This window comes from Cornus florida, unplaced genomic scaffold, assembly GCF_030987335.1.
Source record: "Cornus florida cultivar Cherokee Brave unplaced genomic scaffold, ASM3098733v1 CherokeeBrave_3.0.0_Hap2_Chr06, whole genome shotgun sequence".
In the NCBI taxonomy this organism is placed as follows: Eukaryota; Viridiplantae; Streptophyta; class Magnoliopsida; order Cornales; family Cornaceae; genus Cornus; species Cornus florida.
This window is the reverse complement of record NW_026775576.1, coordinates 36471879-36497670: the sequence shown is the minus strand read 5'-3', so window position 1 is coordinate 36497670 and position 25792 is coordinate 36471879.

Genomic DNA, 25792 nt, shown 5'->3' with positions numbered 1-25792 from the left:
ATGCTCAAGCATTCTTCTTGTCGTGTTCTTTGGATTATCCCAACCATGATTCGTTTGATACACGTATGTATATCATGATTCTTGTTGCTTAGACTCTAAGGTAGCTTCGGATGCTCCCCGAGTCTCACTTGGACATAGACGTTAGGTGGCATGAACCCCTTTAACATGTTTCACCTTAAGGTGATAAATTTGTAAAATGTTAGGTCGATGCATACTCATCCCCTACGAGTAGCTTTATGTTACTCACCCCTACGATACTGGGGCATATTTCAGGTACAAAGACTTGGTTCATGAAGCCTAGCATTCCTTGGATGTTGTGTAGCTTTCAAGTTTCCATTTCATGCGAATGTTAGCATGAAATGTCATTTTGTAGATTATATGCCAAAACATGTATATTTGATTCCATGTATGTAATGTTTACTTAAGTACACTCCTTTCAATGTATTTGATATGTATGAGATGAGGCCGGAGGCCAATGACCATTATATTGTATCCTATGTATCTTTTGATTTCTTGAAAAGCTATGAAAACCTTGAAAAATCGCAAGTCATTGGTTCACCATAGTTGCATCGGGTGTGGGAAGTCCGTTTTCGTTCTTTCATTGGGTCTTATAAATCATGTTTGAAGTGTAGCCAAGGGCCAAACGGTCATTTGACCCCATTTTGTATTTTTGGATTCCGAGTTTTCATTCCAAGTTCCATTTTTGCCTTTTTGCCCGTTGGGGTGTCGGATTTTGTATCGGTGGTATTTTTAAGTCGTGGACCATTGTAACATGTCCAAATAGGTAAGTTACATTTGCGTGCATGGTCGTTTCCGGGCAAAACCTTATCGTTTTGTACTTTGAGCCTCTTGTGAATTCATTTCGCATTTTTTTTTGCACATTCTGATCTAGGGGCATTATGGACCTTTTACATCAGTTTTATTTTCTTCTTTTGACATGGTTGAATAGAAAACATGATTTTAGGGGGGGTTTCTTTTTCATGTTTTTCCAGAAAATGTCGTCTTGGTACCGGAAATCCTTCGTTAAGTTTCAGCTTCCAGTTTTCATTTAGCAGCTTTATGACCCTCTTGTTCAGTTCTGATCTAGGGGCATTTTGGAGATTTCACAATGAGTTTTTTTTTATTCCGTCCACGATGTTAGGTAGAAAACTCGATTTTAGGGGGGGTTTCTTCTTCGTGTTTTTCCAGAAAAACTCGTTTTGACCTCCGTTTCATGCCTCAGTTCTGGGCAGATCAAAAAAAATGTAGCAGCAGCCAAGGGCTGCCACCAGCCATGTCTGTGGGCGCCAGCATGCACGCCGGTGGGCTCGCATATGGGCGCCGTGTGCGCCATGGGCCCTCGTCGGGCCGCCGCGACGTCAATTCTTCTGTTGGGCTTTTCTCCTTCGTCCGGACTCCGATTTAAGTGAATTTTTTTTTGAACTTGATTAATTTTTCGCTGTCTTTCAAACGGTGTACTCAGTTGCACTTGGTTCTTCCTGGATAATTACCAGTTTACCCTTTTGCTTTAAGTACTCGTTTTTTCTTCGTCATGCCGTTTCTCCTTCGTTCGGACTCCGAATCATGCGATTCTTGAGTCCATCTTGATTAGTTTTTCATTGTCCTTCCAGCGGTGTGCTCAGTGTCACGCGAATCTACAATTTTTAGAAATGACCATTTTGCCCTTGGGGGCCTGTTCAGTCTTTTTCTGATCATTCGTTCCCAAATCAATTCTTGTTGAGTTCCACGACCTCTTGGAAGGTCAGTTTGACTTTTTAGAGTCTTATTTTTTGTTTTCGCTTTCGTATTCGGATCTGTTATCGGATCATCCTTACGGTTCATCACAGGACACGTTGGCCTAAAAACCAGGGTCATCACAGGTGGTATCAGAGCGTCCGGGTTCGAATACCTTGGACGACGGGTTTTGGGTGCATATCATGCTCATGTTGTTTTGCTTTGATTTGTCATTTGTATCTTGAAAACATGTCTTGTATGATAACATGTTCACATGTTCAGGTGTTTTGAGACATCTATCATTGGTTAAGCATGCTTTTGTGTATATATGCTTCCTGATAACATGTTCTGTGTCACTATCATGTTCTGGTGTGATAACATGTCTGCGTGCTTCTTGATAACATGTTTGATTTGATAACATGCCTATTTGCTTATGTGGCAACTTGTTTACTACTTGTGTGAGTAAATAGCTATGCTATGTTACATGCTACTTGTTTACTTTATGCCAGGTTTTTGCATTGTCGCTTAGGATCTGTCGTATCCCTTGGATGCGTTCTTGTTTCACGAGTTTCTTCCTTGGATAGGAGAAATTCATTCTGTGAGGACCCATGTAGGGAATCTTCTTATCTGTTCTGTCGGTTGATGTGAGTGAGGCTCATGTGAGCGTAGAATCGCAGTCATTTTCTGGTGGGGTGAGACGTGGGCCAGGGAGGTACTGTTTCATTCCCTTTCATCGTGGCTTCTAGATCTAAGGCCTTAAGCGTATGGTGCTACTGTCATTGTTGTCAGAGTTTTGGGATTTGCTACCCCAACTCTCGCAGATGCCTGGTTCCCGTGGTGCTTTTGGTAATGATCATTTTCGGCATTAATGTCATTGGTATCTAAAAGTTCCCTTCTGGGGGATGTTACGAACTAGTGCCTTATACTGTCATGCTACATTGCTGACGAGTTAGTGTGGGCGGGTTCTGGTCACTGTTCGTACTGCCTTGTCACTCTCTTCTTCTATCATGTTTCAACGTTTCGTTGTCTTGGGATTCTCTCGGTAGTTGACGTTGAGTTAACGTGCCGATTTGTATGAGGTGTTGCATCAGTTCTTCGTTTCGCGTTCCTTTAGTTGATCTTTAGACTTCAGGATTTGTCTTTCAGTGCGTTGTGAGCTGTCCTTTGATTTGACCTTTTGTTCGGTTATTATTCTGTTCTCTCTGGTGTGTTCCTAATTTTGGGGATGAAATTCCTTTAAGGAGGGTAGGTTGTAACGACCCGGTCATTTGCCTTCCTTTCCTTTTTTCTGAAATTTTACGAATGAATTTTTTTCGTTTAATTTTCTTTTCTGAGCTCTGTTTCATGTCGCTTAGTGTCATCTCGAGTGCTCGGAATTGGTTCCTGAGACTCTTTTCCGTGGATTAACAATTTCCTTTGAGGACCGAGTCATTTTCACATTTTTCATTTTTCGACACAATGCGCTATTTTATCCTTTTTCCTACTCTGTCTTATCTCCGTTTGTCAGTTTTTTGCACAACCTCACTTCTCATGCTCGGAGTTGGTTTTTGACTTCACGTGCCTTCACCTTGAGTGGTTTCCACGAAATACGCATCTTTAGTTTTGCAAGAGAGTACTCTGGTTGCTCCCGGTGTTCATAGGGGCATGGATGCAAAGTTTTTTGAAATTATTTTCTTTTCTTGGGGTGTTTTTCGTTAATATCTTTTGAATAGATTTTATTTTTTTGTTTTTAAGAAAATATTTTTGGAAGATATTTTCATTTTGGGCTATAAGTGCAGTTTTCACTTTTTGGAGGGGCCATTGTGCAATTAATGAAAGTTATTGCAAAATGTCTTGTTTTGAGCCTGGATCCTCGTACGGAATTCATTTTCACATTTTGTCGAGTTGTGTACTCTTGGAATTTCCTCCTGGTCGATGTTTTCCAGTTTCAGGGTTTCTGGCCCAAGTTTTCGCCAAACTTGTTTTGGGCATAACTTTCTGGTCGGGACTCGGTTTTTGACGCTGTTTCTTCCATTGTTTATATTTTATCATTTTGAATCTTTTTTGTTCACAAAGTTTTTCCATTTGAGCGCGTCTGCTCAAATTTTATTTTTTCGGACCAGCGGCGCCTGTTCAGGGCACTTTTTGAGATTTCTATTAAAGGGGGGCGAGATATTTCATTTTTCATCTTCTCCCTTGTTCATGCACGACCTGGAGCTCCCATGGCAGCCCAAGGGGTGCTGCCATCTTCTCTCTCCTCTTTTGGTTCACTTTTCCTTGATGGAAAGTCTTTGGCCTTAACGTTTGTTGTTCACCTCGCCGTGCTCTACCTTTCCCTCTTATTAGAATTCAGTTTTGACCATTTCTTGAGTTTGGTTTTGAGTTCAAGTTATGATTTTGATGGGGCTTTTATGGGGGTTATGTTCACGGCGTTGTCCCCGACAAAACTTAGTAGTTTCGTCGGATTCGGAGCCGTTCCATTTCGATGGCTTTTGAGATTTTCATCTCAAATTGAGGTAGGAGATGTTCTAGGTTTAAATTCTTGTTATATAGCAAGCTTGTGATACTTATTCTACTTGTTTGCATGATTAAATATAAAATCTAGAGATTTTATTATTTATTTTTCTTGTACAGGATCTAATTTTCCCGGTTGCTCATGACTTGGTTTAAACATGTAGTATGATTTTATATTGCCCCTTTATATGCTCATTATCGTGTATTAAAATTGGAACATTTGAATAAGTATTAAAGATTTTATTTAATATTTATCTTAGGTGAAAGATTAATTCACATGGCCTTAACTAGCTTGAAATTAATATGTGTTAGCATATTATATTAAGCCTTAGCATGCTCTTCAACGTAATTGAATTTGAAAGTAATTGGAGGTGTTTTGAAAATTAGTAATTATTAATTAATTTGATTAATTAATTTGCCTCGAGTGCATTATTCACTCCATTTGAATTCCGACTTGATATTCTTGATCTACATGGCATATAGCTTCACATATATTTGATTTAGAATATTCGGTGAGGTTTTGAAACCTTCCATTTAATTAATTTCCTTGCTTAAAATTTAATCCTCATGGTGATATACAACTTGGAATTGTATTGTGGCATGCTAGAAAATTAAGTTTTGGTATGGTTGTTCACATGTATTAAATTGGGATTAATTGCATGAGAATTGCAACTTTTAATTTATATTTAACTTTAGTGAAAGTTTAATCTACATGGTCGTAAATTGAATGAAATAAACTTGTAATGTGATATTACATTAGTCCTTGGCATGTTCTCTAAGATATGTTAAATTGAGATCATTTGGTTAAGTTTGAAAATCTAGAGATTTTAATTAAAAGAATTAATTAAAATCTATTTTGTGGTACCATTAGCTTAATTAAGATTTTAACTTGATATTTGTATTGGCTATGGCTTGTTTACTAGTATATATTAATTGTGGACCATTTGAAGTTGCTTTAGAACCTTGGTAATTAAATTAACATGATTTAATTAGAGTTCTACTTGTTGTTCCAATAACCTAATTGAGTTTTAGAATGGATATAGGTGATGACCATGCCATGTTCCTTAATATGTATTAATTTGAGGTTATTTGGAATTGAATTAGAATCTAGGGAATTTAATTATTTTTATTTAATTAAATTCTATCGAATTGTGCCATGGATTTAATTGCGTTTCAAAGTCATTTCTATATCAAAATCCTGGACATGGACTTGTTGTATATTCATTTGGTTATGTTTTGAGCATTGGATAACATAGTTGCTATGTTTATACTCATGAGAATATGTTTTCCTTATTGAATATATTGTTGCCTTGTGTAATGATTTGCACATTTCGTATTTAACATCATTCATGCATAGCGTGTAACGAATCGCACACTGAAGATTCGACATTCATCACATCATATTAGTTGTGGACTTAGAGCATATATTGTATAGGTTTCCAAATTTGGTTGTGCTTGGTAGATAGTTGATTATCTTGCATATTCCTGTTGATATATGCATTGTTGCACAACTTGTTGATTTTGGAAACTTGAGGATGTCGTTGTTTGACTATGGCTAGGACGTGGTTCTAGTACGGGGGATAGTCCCTCTATATGGTCTAGTGCACACATAGGGAGGTTACCCATAGGCTAGTAACCCTAAAGTAACTATGTTGTCGGTCTGATCCGGCGTGACGTCCGAGTATCCACTTTGTTTTATTTCGCATTTCATTTTCAAGTTGATAACTAGATGATGTTGTAACTTGTTGTTTCTTATTTGTCGTTCCATTTTAAGTTACAGGATGTTAACTTTGCGAAATTGTGCTTTATGCGTTGTGTTGGAAGTTCCAATGTTGGTTAAATTGCATCGATATTAAAATCGTGTTTTAACATTCTAATAAAGCTTAGGATTGATCCTATTGATTCTTTTATAACATAGACGTTAGGTGGTATGAACCACTACTGTTATTTTGTGCTTTAGATTCTAAGTTGATGGCTTGGAGAACTTAAACCTTATTGTATTGTGTAACATACTCTTTTGTTGTTGAATTGCATGGATAATGTGATTCTTGTTAACTTGTATTCAAATATGCTTTTGTCATGTTGTATGGATTACTCTAGACCTAGTTCAATTGTATTGAAAATGCAGTTCATGTTAATCTATGCTCAAACATTCTTCTTGTCGTGTTCTTTGGATTATCCCAACCATGATTCGTTTCATACACGTATGTATATCATGATTCTTGTTGCTTAGACTCTAAGGTAGGTTAGGATGCTCCCCGAGTCTCACTTGGACATAGACGTTAGGTGGCATGAACCTCTTTAACATGTTTCACCTTAAGGTGATAAATTTGTAAAATGCTAGGTTGATGCATGCTCATCGCTTACGAGTAGCTTTATATTACTCACCCCTACGATACTGGGGCATATTTCAGGTACGAAGACTTGGTTCGTGAAGCCTAGCATTCCTTGGATGTTGTGTAGCTTTCAAGTTTCCATTTCATGCAAATGTTAGCATGAATGTCATTTTGTAGACTTATATGTCAAAATATGTATATTTGATTTCATGTATGTAATGTGTAGTTAAGTACACTCCTTTCAATGTATTTGATATGTTTGAGATGAGGCCAGAGGCCAATGACCATTTTATTGTATCCTATGTATCTTTTGATTTCTTGAAAAGCTATGAAAACTTTGAAAAATCGCAAGTCATTGGTTCACCATAGTTGCATCGGGTGTGGGAATTTCATTTTCGTTCTTTCATAGGGTCTTATAAATCATGTTTGAAGTGTGGCCAAGGGCCAAACGGTCATTTGACCCCGTTTTGTATTTTTGGACTCCGAGTTTTCATTCCAAGTTCCATTTTTGTCTTTTTGCCCGTTGGGGGGTCGGATTTTGTATCGGTGGTATTTTTAAGTCGTGGACCATTGTAGCATGTCCAAATAGGTAAGTTACATTTGCGTGCATGGTCGTTTCCGGGCAAAACCTTATCGTTTGTGTTTTGAGCCTCTTGTGAATTCATTTCGCATTTTTTTTTTTCACATTCTGATCAAGGGGCATTATGGACCTTTCGAATCTGTTTTATTTTCTTCTTTTGACATGGTTGAATAGAAAACATGATTTTAGGGGGGGTTTCTTTTTCATGTTTTTCCAGAAAATGTCGTCTTGGTACCGGAAATCCCTCGTGAAATTTCAGCTTCCAGTTTTTATTTAGCAGCTTTATGACCCTCTTGTTCAGTTCTGATCTAGGGGTATTTTGGTGATTTCACAATGAGTTTTTTTTTTGATTCCATCCACACTGTCGGGTAGAAAACTCGATTTTAGGGGGGGTTTCTTCTTCGTGTTTTTCCAGAAAAACACGTCTTGACCTCCGTTTCATGCCTCAGTTCTGGGCAGATAAAAAAAAATGTAATAGCAGCCAAGGGCTGCCACCAGCCATGTCTTTGGGCGCCAGCATGCACGCCGGTGGGCTCGCGCACGGGCGACGTGTGCGCCATGGCCCCTCGTCGGGCCGCCGCGACGTCAATTCTTCTGTTGGGCTTTTCTCCTTCGTCCGGACTCCGATTCAAGTGAATTTTTTTTTGAACTTGACTAATTTTTTGCTGTCTTTCCAACGGTGTGCTCGGTTGCACCCGGTTCTTCCTGGATAATTACCAGTTTACCCTTTTTGCTTTAAGTACTCATTTTTTCTTCGTCATGCCGTTTCTCCTTTGTTCGGACTCCGAATCATGCGATTCTTGAGTCGATCTTGATTAGTTTTTCGTTGTCCTTCTAGCGGTGTGCTCAGTAGCACCCGAATCTACTTTTTTTAGAAATGACCATTTTGCCCTTGGGGGCCTGTTCGGTCTTTTTCTGATCATTCGTTCCCGCATCAGTTCTTATTGAGTTCCACGACCTCATGGAAGGTCACTTTGACTTCTTAGAGTCTTGTTTTCTATTTTCGCTTCCGCATTCGGATCCGTTATCGGATCATCCTTACGGTTCATCACAGGACACGTTGGCCTAAAAACCAGGGTCGTCACATGTGGTATCAGAGCGTCCGGGTTCGAATACCTTGGACGATGGGTTTTGGGTGCATATCATGCTCATGTTGTTTTGCTTTGATTTGTCATTTGTATCTTGATAACATGTCTTGTATGATAACATGTTCACATGTTCAGGTGTTTTGAGACATCTATCATTGGTTGAGCATGCTTTTGTGTATATATGCTTCCTGGTAACATGTTCTATGTCACTATCATGTTCTGGTGTGATAACATGTCTGCGTGCTTCTTGATAACATGTTTGATTTGATAACATGCCTATTTGCTTATGTGGCAACTTGTTTACTACTTGTGTGAGTAGATAGTTTTGCTATGTTGCATGCTACTTGTTTACTTTATGTCAGGTTTTTGCATTGTCGCTTAGGATTTGTTGTATCCCTTGGATGCGTTCTTGTTTCACGAGTTTCTTCCTTGGATAGGAGAAATTCATTCTGTGAGGACCTATGTAAGGGATCTTCTTGTCTGTTCTGTCGGTTGATGTGAGTGAGGCTCATGTGAGCGTAGAATCGCAGTCATTTTCTGGTGGGGTGAGACGTGGGCCAGGGAGGTACCGTTTCATTCCCTTTCATCGTGGCTTCTAGATCTAAGGCCTTAAGCGTATGGTGCTAGTGTCATTGTTGTCAGAGTTTTGGGATTTGCTACCCCAACTCTCGCAGATGCCTGGTTCCCATGGTGCTTTTGGTAATGATCATTTTCGGCATTAATGTCATTGGTATCGAAAAGTTCCCTTCTGGGGCATGTTACGAACTAGTGCCTTATACTGTCATGCTACATTGCTGACGAGTTAGTGTGGGCGGGTTCTGGTCACTGTTCGTACTACCTTGTCACTCTCTTCTTCTATCATGTTTCAACGTTTCGTTGTCTTGGGATTCTCTCGGTAGTTAACGTTGAGTTAACGTGCCGATTCATATGAGGTGTTGCCTCAGTTCTTAGTTTCGTGTTCCTTCAGTTGATCTTTAGACTTCAGGATTTGTCTTTCGGTGCGTTGTGAGTTGTCCTTTGATTTGACCTTTTGTTCGGTTATTATTCTGTTCTCTCTGGTGTGTTCCTAATTTTGGGGATGAAATTCCTTTAAGGAGGGTAGGTTGTAATGACTCGGTTATTTGCCTTCCTTTCCTTTTTTCTGAAATTTTACGAATGAATTTTTTTCGTTTAATTTTCTTTTCTGAGCTCTGTTTCGTGTCGCTTAGTGTCATCTCGAGTGCTCGGAATTGGTTCCTGAGCCTCTTTTCCATGGATTAACAACTTCCTTTGAGCACCGAGTCATTATCACATTTTTCGTTTTTCGATACTATGCGCTATTTTGTCTTTTTTCCTATTCTGTCTTATCTCCGTTTGTCAGTTTTTGGCACAACCTCACTTCTCATGCTCGGAGTTGGTTTTTGACTTCACGTGCCTTCATCTTGAGTGGTTTCCACGAAATACATATCTTTACTTTTGCAAGAGAGTACTCTGGTTGCTCCCGTTGTCCATAGGGGCATGGATGCAAAGTTCTTTGAAATTATTTTCTTTTCTTGGGGTGTTTTTTGTTAATATCTTTTGAATATATTTTATTTCAGGGGATTTTAAGAAAATATTTTTGGAAGATATTTTCATTCTGGGCCATAAGTGCAGTTTTCACTTTTTGGAGGGGCCATTGTGCAATTAATGAAAGTTATTGCAAAATGTCTTGTTTTGAGCCTGGATCCTCGTTCGGGATTCATTTTCACATTTCGTCGAGTTGTGTACTCTTGGAATTTCCTCCAGGTCGATGTTTTCCAGTTTCAGGGTTTTTGGCCTCAGTTTTTACCAAATTTGTTTTGGGCATAACTTTCTGGTCAGGACTTGGTTTTTGATGCCGTTTCCTCCGTTGTTTATATTTTATCATTTTGAATCTTTTTTGATCACAAAGTTTTGCCATTTGAGCTCGTCTGCTCAAATTTTACTTTTTCGGACCTAGCGGGGCCCGTTCGGGGCACTTTTTGAGATTTCTATAAAAGGGGGGTGAGATATTTCATTTTTCATCCTCTCCCCTCTTCATGCATGACCTGGAGCTATCATGGCAGCCCAAGGGGTGCTGCCATCTTCTCTCTCCTCTTTTGGTTCACTTTTCCTTAATGGAAAGTCTTCGGCCTTAACGTTTGTTGTTCACGGCGTTGTCCCCGACAAAACCTAGTAGTTTCGTCGGATTCGGAGCCGTTCCATTTTGATGGCTTTTGAGATTTTCATCTCAAATTGAGGTAGGAGATGTTCTAGGTTCAAATTCTTGTTATATAGTATGCTTGTGATACTTATACTACTTGTTTGCATGATTAAATATAAAATCTAGAGATTTTATTATTTATTTTTCTTATACGGGATATAATTTTCCCGGTTGCTCATGACTTGGTTTAAACATGTAGTATGATTTTATATTGCCCCTTGATATGCTCATTATCGTGTATTAAAATTCGAACATTTGAATAAGTATTAAAGATTTTATTTAATATTTATCTTAGGTGAAAGATTAATTCACATGGCCTTAACTAGCTTGAAATTAATATGTGTTAGCATATTATATTAGGCCTTAGCATGCTCTTCAACGTAATTGAATTTGAAAGTAATTGGAGGTGTTTTGAAAATTAGTAATTATTAATTAATTTGATTAATTAATTTGCCCCGAGTGCATTATTCACTCCATTCGAATTTCGACTTGATACTCTTGATCTACATGCCATATAGCTTCACATATATTTGATTTAGAATATTTGGTGAGGTTTTGAAACCTTTCATTTAATTAATTTCCTTGTTTAAAATTTAATCCTCATGGTGATATACAACTTGGAATTGTATTGTGGCATGCTAGAAAATTAAGTTTTGGTATGGTTGTTAACATGTATTAAATTGGGATTAATTGCATGAGAATTACAAATTTTAATTTATATTTAACATCATTCATGCATAGCGTGTAACGAATCGCACACTGAAGATTCGACATTCATCACATCATATTAGTTGTGGACTTAGAGCATATATTGTATAGGTTTCCAAATTTGGTTGTGCATGGTAGATAGTTGATTATCTTGCATATTACTGTTGATATATGCGTTGTTGCACAACTTGTTGATTTTGGAAACTTGGGGATGTCGTTGTTTCACTATGGCTAGGACGTGGTTCTAGTACGGGGGATAGTCCCTCTATATAGTCTAGTGCGCACATAGGGAGGTTACCCATGGGCTAGTAACCCTAAAGTAACTATGTTGTCGGTCTGATCCGGCGTGACGTCCGAGTATCCACTTTGTTTGATTTCGCATTTCATTTTCAAGTTGATAACTAGATGATGTTGTAACTTGTTGTTTCTTATTTGTCATTCCATTTTAAGTTAGAGGATGTTAACTTTGCGAAATTATGCTTTATGCGTTGTGTTGGAAGTTCTAATGTTGGTTAAATTGCATCGATATTAAAATCGTGTTTTGACGTTCTAATAAAGCTTAGGATTGATCCTATTGATTCTTTTATAACATAGACGTTAGGTGGCATGAACTACTACTGTTATTTTGTGCTTTAGATTCTAAGTTGATGATTGGAGAACTTAAACCTTGTTGTATTGTATAACATGCTCTTTTGTTGTTGAATTGCATGGATAATGTGATTCTTGTTAACTTGTATTCAAATATGCTTTTGTCATGTTGTATGGATTACTCTAGACCTCGTTGAATTGTATTGAAAATGTAGTTCATGTTAATCTATGCTCAAGCATTCTTCTTGTCGTGTTCTTTGGATTATCCCAACCATGATTCGTTTCATACACGTATGTATATCATGATTCTTGTTACTTAGACTCTAAGGTAGCTTAGGATGCTTCCCGAGCCTCAATTGGACATAGACATTAGGTGGCATGAACCCCTTTAACATGTTTCACCTTAAGGTGATAAATTTGTAAAATGTTAGGTCGATGCATGCTTATCTCCTACGAGTAGCTTTATGTTACTCACCCCTACTATACTGGGGCATATTTCAGGTACGAAGACTTGGTTCATGAAGCCTAGCATTCCTTGGATGTTGTGTAGCTTTCAAGTTTCCATTTCATGCAAATGTTAGCATGAAATGTCATTTTGTAGACTTATATGTCAAAATATGTATATTTGATTCCATGTTTGTAATGTGTACTTAAGTACACTCCTTTCAATGTATTTGATATGTATGAGATGAGGCCGGAGGCCAATGACCATTATATTGTATCCTAAACCTTGAAAAGTCGCAAGTCATTGGTTCACCATAGTTGCATCGGGTGTGGGAATTCTGTTTTCGTTCTTTCATAGGGTCTTATAAATCATGTTGGAAGTGTGGCCAAGGGCCAAATGGTCATTTGACCCCGTTTTATATTTTTGGATTCCGAGTTTCATTTTTGCCTTTTTGCCCGTTGGGGGTCGGATTTTGTATCGGTGGTATTTTTAAGTCATGGACCATTGTAGCATGTCTAAATAGGTAATTTACATTTGTGTGTATGGTCGTTTCTGGGCAAAACCTTATCGTTTGTGTTTTGAGCCTCTTGTGAATTCATTTCGTATTTTTTTTTGCACATTCTGATCTAGGGGTATTATGGACCGTTTGCATCTGTTTTATTTTCTTCTTTTAACATGGTTGAATAGAAAACATGATTTTAGGGGGGGTTTCTTCTTCATGTTTTTCCAGAAAATATCGTCTTGGTACCGGAAATCACTCGTGAAGTTTCAGCTTCCAGTTTTCATTTAGTAGTTTTATGACCCTCTTGTTCAGTTCTAATCTAGGGGCATCTTGGGGATTTCACAATGAGTTTTTTTCGATTCCGTTGACTCTATCGGGTAGAAAACTCGATTTTAGGGGGGGTTTCTTCTTCGTGTTTTTCCAGAAAAACTCGTCTTGACCTCCGTTTCATGCCTCAGTTCTGGGCAGATCAAAAAAAATGTAGCAGCAGCCAAGGGCTGCCACCAGCCATGTCTTTGGGCGCCAGCATGCACGCCGGTGGGCTCGCGCATGGGCGCCGTGTGCGCCATGGCCCCTCGTCGGGCCGCCGCGATGTCAATTCTTCTGTTGGGTTTTTCTCCTTCGTCCGGACTCCGATTCAAGTGAATTTTTTTTTGAACTTGACTAATTTTTCGCTATCTTTCCAACGGTGTGCTCGATTGCACCCGGTTCTTCCTAGATAATTACCAGTTTACCCTTTTTGCTTTAAGTACTCGTTTTTTTCTTCGTCATGCCGTTTCTCCTTCGTTCGGACTCCGAATCATGCGATTCTTGAGTCCATCTTGATTAGTTTTTCGTTGTCCTTCCAGCGGTGTGCTCAGTTGCACCCGAATCTACAATTTTTAGAAATGACCATTTTGCCCTTGGGGTCCTGTTCGGTCTTGTTCTGATCATTCGTTTCCGCATCAGTTCTTGTTGAGTTCCACGACCTCATGGAAGGTCACTTTGACTTCTTAGAGTCTTGTTTTCTGTTTTCGCTTCCGTATTCGGATCCGTTATCAGATCATCCTTACGGTTCATCACAGGACACGTTGGCCTACAAACCAGGGTCGTCACAGGTGGTATCAGAGCGTTCGGGTTCGAATACCTTGGATGACTGGTTTTGGGTGCATATCATGCTCATGTTGTTTTGCTTTGATTTGTCATTTGTATCTTGATAACATGTCTTGTATGATAACATGTTCACATGTTCAGGTGTTTTGAGGCATCTATCATTGGTTGAGCATGCTTTTGTGTATATATGCTTCCTGATAACATGTTCTGTGTCTCTATCATGTTCTGGTGTGATAACATGTCTGCGTGCTTCTTGATAACATGTTTGATTTGATAACATGCCTATTTGCTTATGTGGCATCTTGTTTACTACTTGTGTGAGTAGATAGTTATGCTATGTTGCATGCTACTTGTTTATTTTATGCCAGGTTTTTGCATTGTCGCTTAGGATCTGTCGTATCCCTTGGATGCGTTCTTGTTTCACGAGTTTCTTCCTTGGATAGGAGAAATTCATTCTGTGAGGACCCATGTAGGGAATCTTCTTGTCTGTTCTGTCGGTTGATGTGAGTGAGGCTCATGTGAGCGTAGAATCACAGTCATTTTCTGGTGGGGTGAGACGTGGGCCAGGGAGGTACCGTTTCATTCCCTTTCATCGTGGCTTCTAGATCTAAGGCCTTAAGCGTATGGTGCAAGTGTCATTGTTGTCAGAGTTTTGAGATTTGCTACCCCAACTTTCGCAGATGCCTGGTTCCCGTGGAGCTTTTGGTAATGATAATTTTCGGCATTAATGTCATTGGTATCGAAAAGTTCCCTTCTGGGGCATATTAAGAACTAGTGCCATATACTATCATGCTACATTGCTGACGAGTTAGTGTGGGCAGGTTTTGGTCACTGTTCGTACTGCCTTGTCACTCTCTTCTTCTATCATGTTTCAACGTTTCGTTGTCTTGGGATTCTCTCTATAGTTGATGTTGAGTTAACGTGCCGATTCTTATGAGGTGTTGCCTCAGTTCTTGGTTTCGCGTTCCTTCAGTTGATCTTTAGACTTCAGGATTTGTCTTTCAGTGCGTTGTGAGCTGTCCTTTGATTTGACCTTTTGTTCGGTTATTATTCTGTTCTCTCTGGTGTGTTCCTAATTTCGGGGATGAAATTCCTTTAAGGAGGGTAGGTTGTAACGACCCGGTCATTTACCTTCCTTTCCTTTTTTTTCTGAAATTTTACGAATGAATTTTTTTCGTTTAATTTTCTTTTCTGAGCTCTGTTTCGTGTCGCTTAGTGTCATCTCGAGTGCTCGGAATTGGTTCCTGAGACTCTTTTTCGTGGATTAACAACTTCTTTGAGGACCGAGTTATTTTCATATTTTTCGTTTTTCGACACTATGCGCTATTTTGTCCTTTTTCCTATTCTGTCTTATCTCCGTTTGTCAGTTTTTGGCACAACCTCACTTCTCATGCTCGGAGTTGATTTTTGACTTCACGTGCCTTTATCTTGAGTGGTTTCCACGAAATACGTATCTTTACTTTTGCAAGAGAGTACTCTGGTTGCTCCCGGAGTCCATAGGGGCATGGATACAAAGTTCTTTGAAATTATTTTCTTTTCTTGGGGTGTTTTTCGTTAATATCTTTTGAATATATTTTATTTTAGGGGTTTTTAAGAAAATATTTTTGGACGATATTTTCATTCTGGGGCATAAGTGCAGTTTTCACTTTTTGGAGGGGCCATTATGCAATTAATGAAAGTTATTGCAAAATGTCTTGTGTTGAGCCTGGATCCTCGTATGGGATTCATTTTCACATTTCGTCGAGTTGTGTACTCTTGAAATTTCCTCCTGGTCGATGTTTTCCAGTTTCAGAGTTTCTGGCTCCGGTTTTCGCCAAACTTGTTTTGGGCATAACTTTCTGGTTGGGACTCGGCTTTTGACTCCGTTTCTTCCCTTGTTTATATTTTATCATTTTGAGTCTTTTTCGTTCACAAAGTTTTTCCATTTGAGTGCGTCTGCTCAAATTTTACTTTTTCGAACCCAGCTGGGCCCGTACGGGGCACTTTTTGAGATTTCTATAAAAAGGGGGTGAGATATTTCATTTTTCATCTTCTCCCCTCTTCATGCATGACCTGGAGCTCCCATGGCAGCCCAAGGGGAGCTGCCATCTTCTCTCTCCTCTTTTGGTTCACTTTTCCTTGATGGAAAGTCTTCGGCCTTAACATTTGTTGTTCACCTCGCCGTACTCTACCTTTCCCCCTTATTAGAATTCTGTTTTGACCATTTCTTAAGTTTGGTTTTGAGTTCAAGTTATGATTTTGATGGGGCTTTCATGGGGGTAATGTTCACGGCGTTGTCCCCGACAAAACCTAGTAGTTTCGTCGGATTCGGAGCCGTTCCATTTTGATGGCTTTTGAGATTTTCATCTCAAATTGAGGTAGGAGATGTTCTAGGTTTAAATTCTTGTTATATAGCATGCTTGTGATACTTATACTACTTGTTTGCATGATTAAATATAAAATCTAGAGATTTTATTATTTATTTTTCTTGTACGGGATCTAATTTTCCCGGTTGCTCATGACTTGGTTTAAACATGTAGTATGATTTTATACTACCCCTTGATATGCTCATTGTCGTGTATTTAAATTGGAACATTTGGATAAGTATTAAAGATTTTATTTAATAATTATCTTAGGTGAAAGATTAATTCACATGGCCTTAACTAGCTTGAAATTAATATGTGTTAGCATATTATATTAGGCCTTAGTATGCTCTTCAACGTAATTGAATTTGAAAGTAATTGGAGGTGTTTTGAAAATTAGTAATTATTAATTAATTTGATTAATTAATTTGCCTCGAGTGCATTATTCACTCCATTCGAATTCCGACTTGATATTCTTGATCTACATGCCTTATTGCTTCATATATATTTGATTTAGAATATTCGGTGAGGTTTTGAAACCTTTCATTTAATTAATTTCCTTGTTTATAATTTAATCCTCTTGGTGATATACAACTTGGAATTGTATTGTGGCATGCTAGAAAATTAAGTTTTGGTATGGTTGTTAACATGTATTAAATTGGGAATAATTGCATGAGAATTGCAACTTTTAATTTATATTTAACTTTAGTGAAAGTTTAATTTACATGGTCGTAAATTGAATGAAATAAACTTGTAATGTGATATTACATTAGTCCTTGGCATGTTCTCTAAGATATGTTAAATTGAGAGCATTTGGTTAAGTTTGAAAATCTAGAGATTTTAATTAAAAGAATTAATTAAAATCTATTTTGTGGTACCATTAGCTTAATTAAGATTTTAACTTGATATTTGTATTGGTCATGACTTGTTTACTAGTATATATTAATTGTGGACCATTTGAAGTTGCTTTAGAACCTTGGTAATTAAATTAGTATGATTTAATTAGAGTTCTACTTGTTGTTCCAATAACCTAATTGAGTTTTAGAATGGATATGGGTGATGACCATGCCATGTTCCTTAATATGTATTAATTTGAGGTTATTTGGAATTGAATTAGAATCTAGGGAATTTAATTATTTTTATTTAATTAAATTCTATCGAATTGAGCCATGGATTTAATTGCGTTTGAAAGTCGTTTCTATATCGAAATCCTGGACATGGACTTGTTGTATATTCATTTGGTTATGTTTTGAGCATTGGATAACATAGTTGCTATGTTTATACTCTTGAGAATATGTTTTCCTTATTGAATATATTGTTGCCTTGTATAATGATTTGCACATTTCGTATTTAACATCATTCATGCATAGCGTGTAACGAATCGCACACTGAAGATTCGACATTCATCACATCATATTAGTTGTGGACTTAGAGCATATATTGTATAGGTTTCCAAATTTGGTTGTGCTTGGTAGATAGTTGATTATCTTGTATATTCCTGTTGATATATGCGTTGTTGCACAACTTGTTGATTTTGAAAACTTGGGGATGTCGTTGTTTGACTATGGCTAGGACGTGGTTCTAGTACGGGGGATAGTCCCACTATATGGTCTAGTACGCACATAGGGAGGTTACCCATGGGCTAGTAACCCTAAAGTAACTATGTTGTCGGTCTGATCCGGCGTGACGTCCGAGTATCCACTTTGTTTGATTTCGCATTTCATTTTCAAGTTGATAACTAGATGATGTTGTAACTTGTTGTTTTTTATTTGTCGTTCCATTTTAAGTTACAGGATGTTAACTTTGCGAAATTGTGCTTTATGCGTTGTGTTGGAAGTTCCAATGTTGGTTAAATTGCATCGATATTGAAAATCGTGTTTTGACGTTCTAATAAAGCTTAGGATTGATCCTATTGATTCTTTTATAACATAGATGTTAGGTGGCATGAACCACTACTGTTATTTTGTGCTTTAGATTCTAAGTAGATGGCTTTGAGAACTGACGAGGTCGCTTTCCAATACGCCAAACTGAATGTAGTGAACATGTGGTTCAAGAAAAGCCTTTTATGTCAAATTTGAATTTATAAAAACTACTACCAACACTACTACTAATGGAGCAAGAGTGAGTAGGGATCGTCTCAAGGGATTATACGTGTTGGAATTTCAACTTCGACTCTAGCGTACCAAATGATTGCAAAAGAGAATTGGGTTGGTTGATTACTTCTAGAAAAAAATTAATTAAAATGCATTAAGATAAAGAGTAAGTAAGAAGGAAATGTCTTGGGGTGTAGATATCACCACCAAACAATACTATTCCAAACCATAATCAAGTGACTAATGAGGGAAATGAATGTGTTGCAACAATGTTGTGTGTATAAAAGACATTCAATTGGTAAGGGTGACTCAACAAGTGCAAATTGTCTCAATCAACATGTGTGAGGCCACAATACATCTATTGGTAGAGGAATATATTGTCTAGACATCATGTGAAGAGAACAAAATATCAAATCAAGTCATTGAACCTTTCATTAAGCTCATAGTCCAAGCAATCCATAGGGATGACTTAGTTAAACATGCATTATCTAAACATCATGTGAGAGGCCACAATTTATCTATTGGGAGAGGAATAAATTGTCTAAACACATGTGAAAGATACAACATATCATAACTAGTCATTAATCCTTCATTAAGCTCACAATCCACATACAACACAATATTAGAGGAATATGCCATTTGGACTCACAAGCATGGAACATCAAACATCAAGAGTAGATTGTCCTCCCATCTAACATTACACTATCACTACACTAAATCTACACTACTAGCATGAAAATAAAGCTATCTAGACTAGGGGAGAGGCACAAACCATCAAGAATAGGCATAAACCATCAAATGAACCAAAATAGCATTCATTAAGCATATCATCTTGATAATCTCTAGATCTATAGCATCAATACACATAGACATGCATCAAAAACACTAAATCTAGAGATAAGCACATGAATATCCTACTCTAGCATACATAGACATATGGGTAGAATAGAATAGTCAATTGGAAGCATTAAACCATACAAACCATGAAATAATCAATATTTATATATACATGAATATCAAGATGTATCATATAACACTAATCCCTCAATAATACACAAGATTAGGTAAAGAAAGCATGTTTGGGGCTAACTCTAGCCCCAAGAGGATGTCTAGACACTCATGGTAGTGATGATCCAACCCTCAAGGGCTAACTCCATGGCTGCTCCTTGTTGGTGAAGATCTCCTCCAATGGTGCTCTAGCTTCCCTCCTTCCTCCTCTCCAAGGAGAGCCTCCAAGATGATTTTCAATGTATGACAAGAGACTCTAGGCTCCTCACCAAAAAGTGTATCATATTCCTTATATAGGTAGGTCAAATACACCCTATGATGAGCTGTGGTCGTGCAAGGCATATTCTCCAATGATTGGGTGAAGGACGGAATAAATGAGCTGGACTTTAACTAAGGTCTCTTCCTAATCTCCTCTCTAGACCACACTAACACCACAGACCACTAGGCGCCTCCTAGGCGTCCAGGTTTTCACAAACACTTTTCAAAAAAAAAAATTTCCCCAAAACAATTTCATTGGTTTAAAAAAATTACTTTTCCTCTTTTTATTTCCTAATGGATGCATGAATGCTTCATGTTTCATAATTTACCATAATTTTCACAACATTAAACCTTAATAACATTCCATACTAAAGAATAATTTTCTCATGAAATTATAGCATGTTTTAAGTCAACAAAATTTTTACAATTACACCTATTAAATAAGGACAAATCACAAAAGCATGCTTTCCATATCCAATCAACAAATCATGCACACATATATTACTTACACATAGCACACATAGAAATACACATCATGTATCTAACATCATGGCAATTTCTCGAGAAATATTTACAATAAATCCCATACATTCCATCTACATCATGATTACATTATTAAGGAAAATCCTAACATTTATTTTCATAATTTCAACATCACTTTTTTTAACAATTAAAAATCACGGGGCACCTAAAATGTCAATACTAAGCATGTATCTTCACCACCAAGTATATAATCATAATCATTGGTTCAATTAACACATATAATACGTCCATCACCTTAATTACATACCACCACAACAACATAGGAAAAATTGCTAAAATCAGACATGCTCAGAATCAAATTAAAGAGGAAAACTCATAAAAGATCACGGAAAATATGAATTAGAGCACCCCTACCTCTTAATTGTAGAAAAGCCCCAAATGGGTCCCAATTTTAAAAATTCTTAGAGTGGCCAAAAGCTAAAATTGTTTATATAAACTTGAAGATCTCACCGAGCTCTTCGAATTGCCACAAACAGCACTCAAAATTTCCCACCGGTTGAGAAGTAATCAAGGATACAAGTTGTAGAAGAAAACGAGAATTTTTTTTTTTTCCTATTCCAGCGAAAGAGGCTGGTCATGAATCTGCCGAATGGTAATGGCTTAGCCATTACCTTTGTTATAATGCATATGGGTCCTACCATTTATTTTATTTTATTTTATTTTTTCTACACCACATAATTACATATACACATTTAATAATTCACATCCACACAAATATAATAAATAAGATGCATGATGTGCAAACGGACCGAACTAAAAATCCCTGTATGCAACAGTTCCGGAAGCGGGTCCCACACAGGAACGTTCGGCTCGAAAAACAGAAAAATGAAAAAATAGCAACACTTGCATTTCAAAGAGACCTGAACCCAATAAAATGTCCCAATCAACTCTCAGACAAATCCGGCACACCCCAAGGTGTCCAGCACGTAAAACATGAAAAGATGAAATTACCCTCGAAAAATAAAAAAATTCCAGAAATTAGAAAATGGTAAAATTTGGAAACATTACAACTCGATATACAGAGTAGATCATATTTGTTGATTTATTGTTGATTTTTGCATCATTACTGAAAATTCATCTGTTGATGTTCTATCTTTACCTCCTGTTTTTTATTTTGTCACAAGCATGCAAATTGAGTGGTCAAAGTTTAAAAATGATTTTAAAAATCTATTAGAGAAATTAAATCTTGCGGAACTTGATAGAGATATTTAAAAGTTAGAAGTTTTTGTCTCTAATAAGAACTTGGAAGAAATTGACCATACGAATTTGAATATTCTTCATAAAATTGATTCTCTGGAAAAAGAACTTAAGAAGGTAAATTTGTTTAATAAATCACTGGAGCTTAAAATTGATAATTTAAGTAGTGAATTTGTTAAATCAAAACAGTCTTTTTAGAAAGTTGATAATGACACTTGCAAAATTGATAAGTTGAAAAGAGTGGTTGAGAATGTTATGAGTAATAGAGATGTGGTATCAACTTCAAAGGAATTGTATTTTCAAAAATCAAAAGATATTTTGTGAAAGTTAAAACCAAACCTTGTGTATTTTGAGTTCTCCCGAACTTATTTCAACATGCCATTTTTGTGGTAAAAAAGGGCATATCAAGTATAAGTGTCAGAAAAGAAAAATTGAACTAGGAAAGAAATTGAAAAATCTAGAGAGTTCAAATTTGAGGAAGAAGAGGATTAGGACTGTTGAGCCATGTGACACTTTGCCTAGAACAATAGGAAAATCATTGCATAATGAATCTAAAATTGTTTAGGTTAAGAAAGAGAATTTTAAATGCCTTGCCATGCACACAACACATAGAGCACTTGGTCCATGTGGTTGGTACTTTGATAGTGGTTGCTCTAGGCATATAACGGGGACAGAACATTGTTTACCACTTTTAAGGAATGCTCAGCTGGTACTGTTACTTTTGGTGATGGTAATGCTCCTACTGGAAGTGGTAAAGTTAAGATCAAATTTTCAGGATTTGGGGAGTTAAAAAATGTTCTATATGTTAAAGGTTTAGCTGCTAATCTATTGAGTATTAGTTAAATATGTGATGAGGAGTTTCAAGTCAATTTTACTCAATAAGGGTGTTTTGTAACTAATGAAAAAGGTGAATGTATCTTGAAAGGAACTAGAACTTCTGATAATTGCTATGTTATATTTTCAGATCCTTCACTGATGTGTTTTAATGCAATTACTGATGAGGCAGTTTTATGGCATAAAAGACTTGGACATATAAATTATATTGATTTAGTGAATTTGTCTAACAATGATCTTGTTCGAGGGTTGCCTAAATTAAAGATGCCTAAGAATGAAATATGTGGTCCATGTCAATTAGGAAAACAAACTAGAGTGTCACATAAGAGACTTATTCATAAAGTCACTTCTCGACCTTTAGAATTGATTTATATGGACTTGATGGGTCGCATAAAACCTAATTGTATTGGATGAAAAAGATATAAGCTTGTTATGGTTGTTGATTTTTTTAGATTTACTTTTGTTGCATATTTGAGAGAAAAATCTGATACTTTTGTCAATTTCAGGTCTATTTGCCAACTTATTCAAAATGAGAAGGGATATCGAATTAATCGGATTAGAAGCGATAATAGAGGTGAATTTGAACCTAAAGAGTTTATTGAATATTGTGATAAGAATGGTATTAAGCATGAATTTTCAGCACCTAAAACACCACAACAGAATGGTGTAGTAGAAAGGAAAAATAGGACAATAGCAAGTATGGCTTGTACTATGCTTCATGAAATAAGATTGCTAGTCACTTTTGGGCTGAATCGGTACATATTGCTTGTCACATCCTAAATAGAGTTTATCTTAGGCATGGAACTAACAAGACTTCATATGAATTGTGGTATAATAGAAAGCCCACTGTTAAATACTTTAGACTCTTTGGAAGTAAATGTTATATCCTTAGAGACAGGGAATACTTGGAAAATTTTGACTCTAGAAGTGATGAAGGTGTGTTTTTGGGCTATTCACAAACAAGTCGGGCTTATAGGGTTTATAATCTTAGAACCAAAGTGGTCATGGAGTCTATAAATGTGGTTTTTGATGATACAAAATCTAAGATAAACTCTTCTCAACTTGATGAAGAAGAAACTAATTTTGAAATTGCAGGAAAAAGGAAAGAACCTATAATTCATGAGGAAGAAAGAGTTGAGGATTTACATGAAGAAGGTGAATGGGTTGAAGAAGATGAGGATAAGGAATTAGAGGTCACTACTGATGAACCTATAGGAATTCTTGCACTATCTTTAGACATTTCCATATCTAGTAATTCCAGAGTTAGATTGAGTCATCTAATTGACTATGTGATAGGTGTAATACCCCTAGTTTTCAAAAGGATAAAATTAGAATTTAAATTATTTTTATTTGATTTTAATGTGACTATTTGCTTATATGTTAAATTGTTTATTCTTTATTTGATTTAAATTGTTACTTGTGTATTTGAATTTCCTTATTTGGTTAATTATTTTCTTTAATTGAATTGCAGTTCGTTTAATTACTATTATTTATCTGAGTTAATTGTATTGTTTGTTTTATTTTAAATTGTATTATTGTTTTAATTATTAAGTGGTTTAAATTTAATTGTCTTTAATATGTACTTAAGTGGAAGTTTAATTAACGGTTTTCATTAATTAATAAAATTAGGGTTTTTGTATATTTTCATGGGCTAGCCGACATAATTTATTTAGTATATAGGTTAGGGTTTCAATTGGACCTAAGTTTCAATATTGCCTATAAATATATACGCTATATGTCTGCCTAGGGTTTTAGAACCCTATTCACGACACAGTGAAGACAGAGCATAGCAGAGGCTTGTGAGGACAACTGAGAGATATCAGTGAGGGTTACGGCAATGGATTGAAGGTCGACCTAGGAGAAGGGAAGAGCCAGGGTAGTGGAAGGCTTAACGGTATTCAGCAATTGCCGAAAAATTAGAGACGACGCCGGCATTTCATAACTCAAATCACAGGCAAGTTCTATTTTGTCTCTCTCCCTTTGGCTTGTGTTTTGTGCATTCTTAGATGTTCTCTAGGATCTGAAACAGATATTAAATGGATCAGGCATGCTTAGTATAGATTAAATTAATTATCTGTATTTGTTGAAATTAAACTGAAATCGTTCTTGCAAGTTTGATTTCACTTTTAGATTTTTGAGCATGTTGAAACGGTAATTGTTTAGATTGTTCTGTTAATACAAATTATGGTAAACAAAGGACTGGGTTGATAGTTGGATATTAATGGAATATTACATGCTTAATGAATGATTAATTACTCATCTGTGTGTCTTTAGATTAAACTGTAATGGTTTCTTGAAGTTGAAATATGTTGTTGGTTGTTAAAACATAATTAAATCAGCAAGGGTTTTTATGATTCTTTTTGATGCAAACTAGTTGGAATGAATAACTGTGATATTACTTGATACATATTAGACTCCTAAGGTCAATATAAATGAAGAACAGAGGGGTTGGAATCAGCCAGAAATGAAGAAGACGAAGCGAAAACGGAATAAGGTTCAGAGAGGGAGAGAGATGGCTCCATAAAAGAGGGAGCCAGCTCCCTCAAAGTGCAGAGTCGGCTCTGGGGAGTCAAGAGCTGGCTCCTAGCTCTTAAGAGCCTGCTCTCCCATGTAGGGAGGTTGCTCCAAGCACAAAGAGCCTGCTCCCAAAGTCTGGAGTAGGCTCTCTCTCAATTATAGTTTGCTGAATTTTTTTTTTTTACGAACAATTTTGATATTGTAGAAGTTGTGAACTGTTTGGATTGAGTCTGGGACTTCATAGTGTGATTAAAGAGTCAATCTTGAGTGTTAATAAGAGCTTTAATTGATTATAGTTTACTTCTAAGGAAACAGGACAAACAGTATAAAATTATTAAACATTCTACGCTGCTAACGGGTAGGAACGACTAAATTGCTAAATCTTGTTTTAAAAATATAACGGATTGTGGCATGGACTCTAAAAATGATATTATGCTATATTAGAGCCACATTAAATAAATTAATGTCTTTGGGCTCATAGATTTAACCGTAAGAAAGTATACAACGGTGCAGGCAGTTAACGGATAGAAGGAGTTTAGTTGCCTAATTTAGTTTTAGCAAATTAACGGAATATTTGTATAATTATAAATCTTATTTTGGTTGTGTGCTAGAGTCATTTATTTACCAAGTTTGATATGTGCATAACTTGGATGTTAATTGTTGAAATACAAAATTCTTTTCTGCAATACATGGTTTTAAGCTTGGATTTTAATTGCTGTAATATTAAGTACTATTCTGCAATTATTTGAATTATGGTTTGGACTTAAATTGTTGAACTAACACTTAGGTTCTATCAACCATATGGATGTTGGCTTGGATTTAATTGAAGAATTAATTATATATTTTCTGTTAATTACATGGAGGTTGGACTGGATTTTAAATTGACGAACAATCAAGCATTGTTTCATCAATTCCATGGATTTTAATGTGGATTGTGAGTTGATGAATTGTTTAAATTCTGTATTTATCAACTATATGGATTATGTGGACTTAATTTGATGTACTGCTTAAAATGTTGCATCATTTACGGATCATTTGCATAGTATGCACCGGTATGGGACTGTGATGTTTCCAAATTTCTGCGTTTCTTAATTTTTTTTCGGAATTTTGTTGATGCAAGGGCATTTTGGTCATTTTGCATGTTGCGTTCGAGATTGTGGTTGGGTCCATTTGCAATTGGTGAATTTTAATTTGTGGAATCATGTAGTATATGCTTGGTGGTGTATTTATATGTGTGAGATGAATTTTCAAGTGA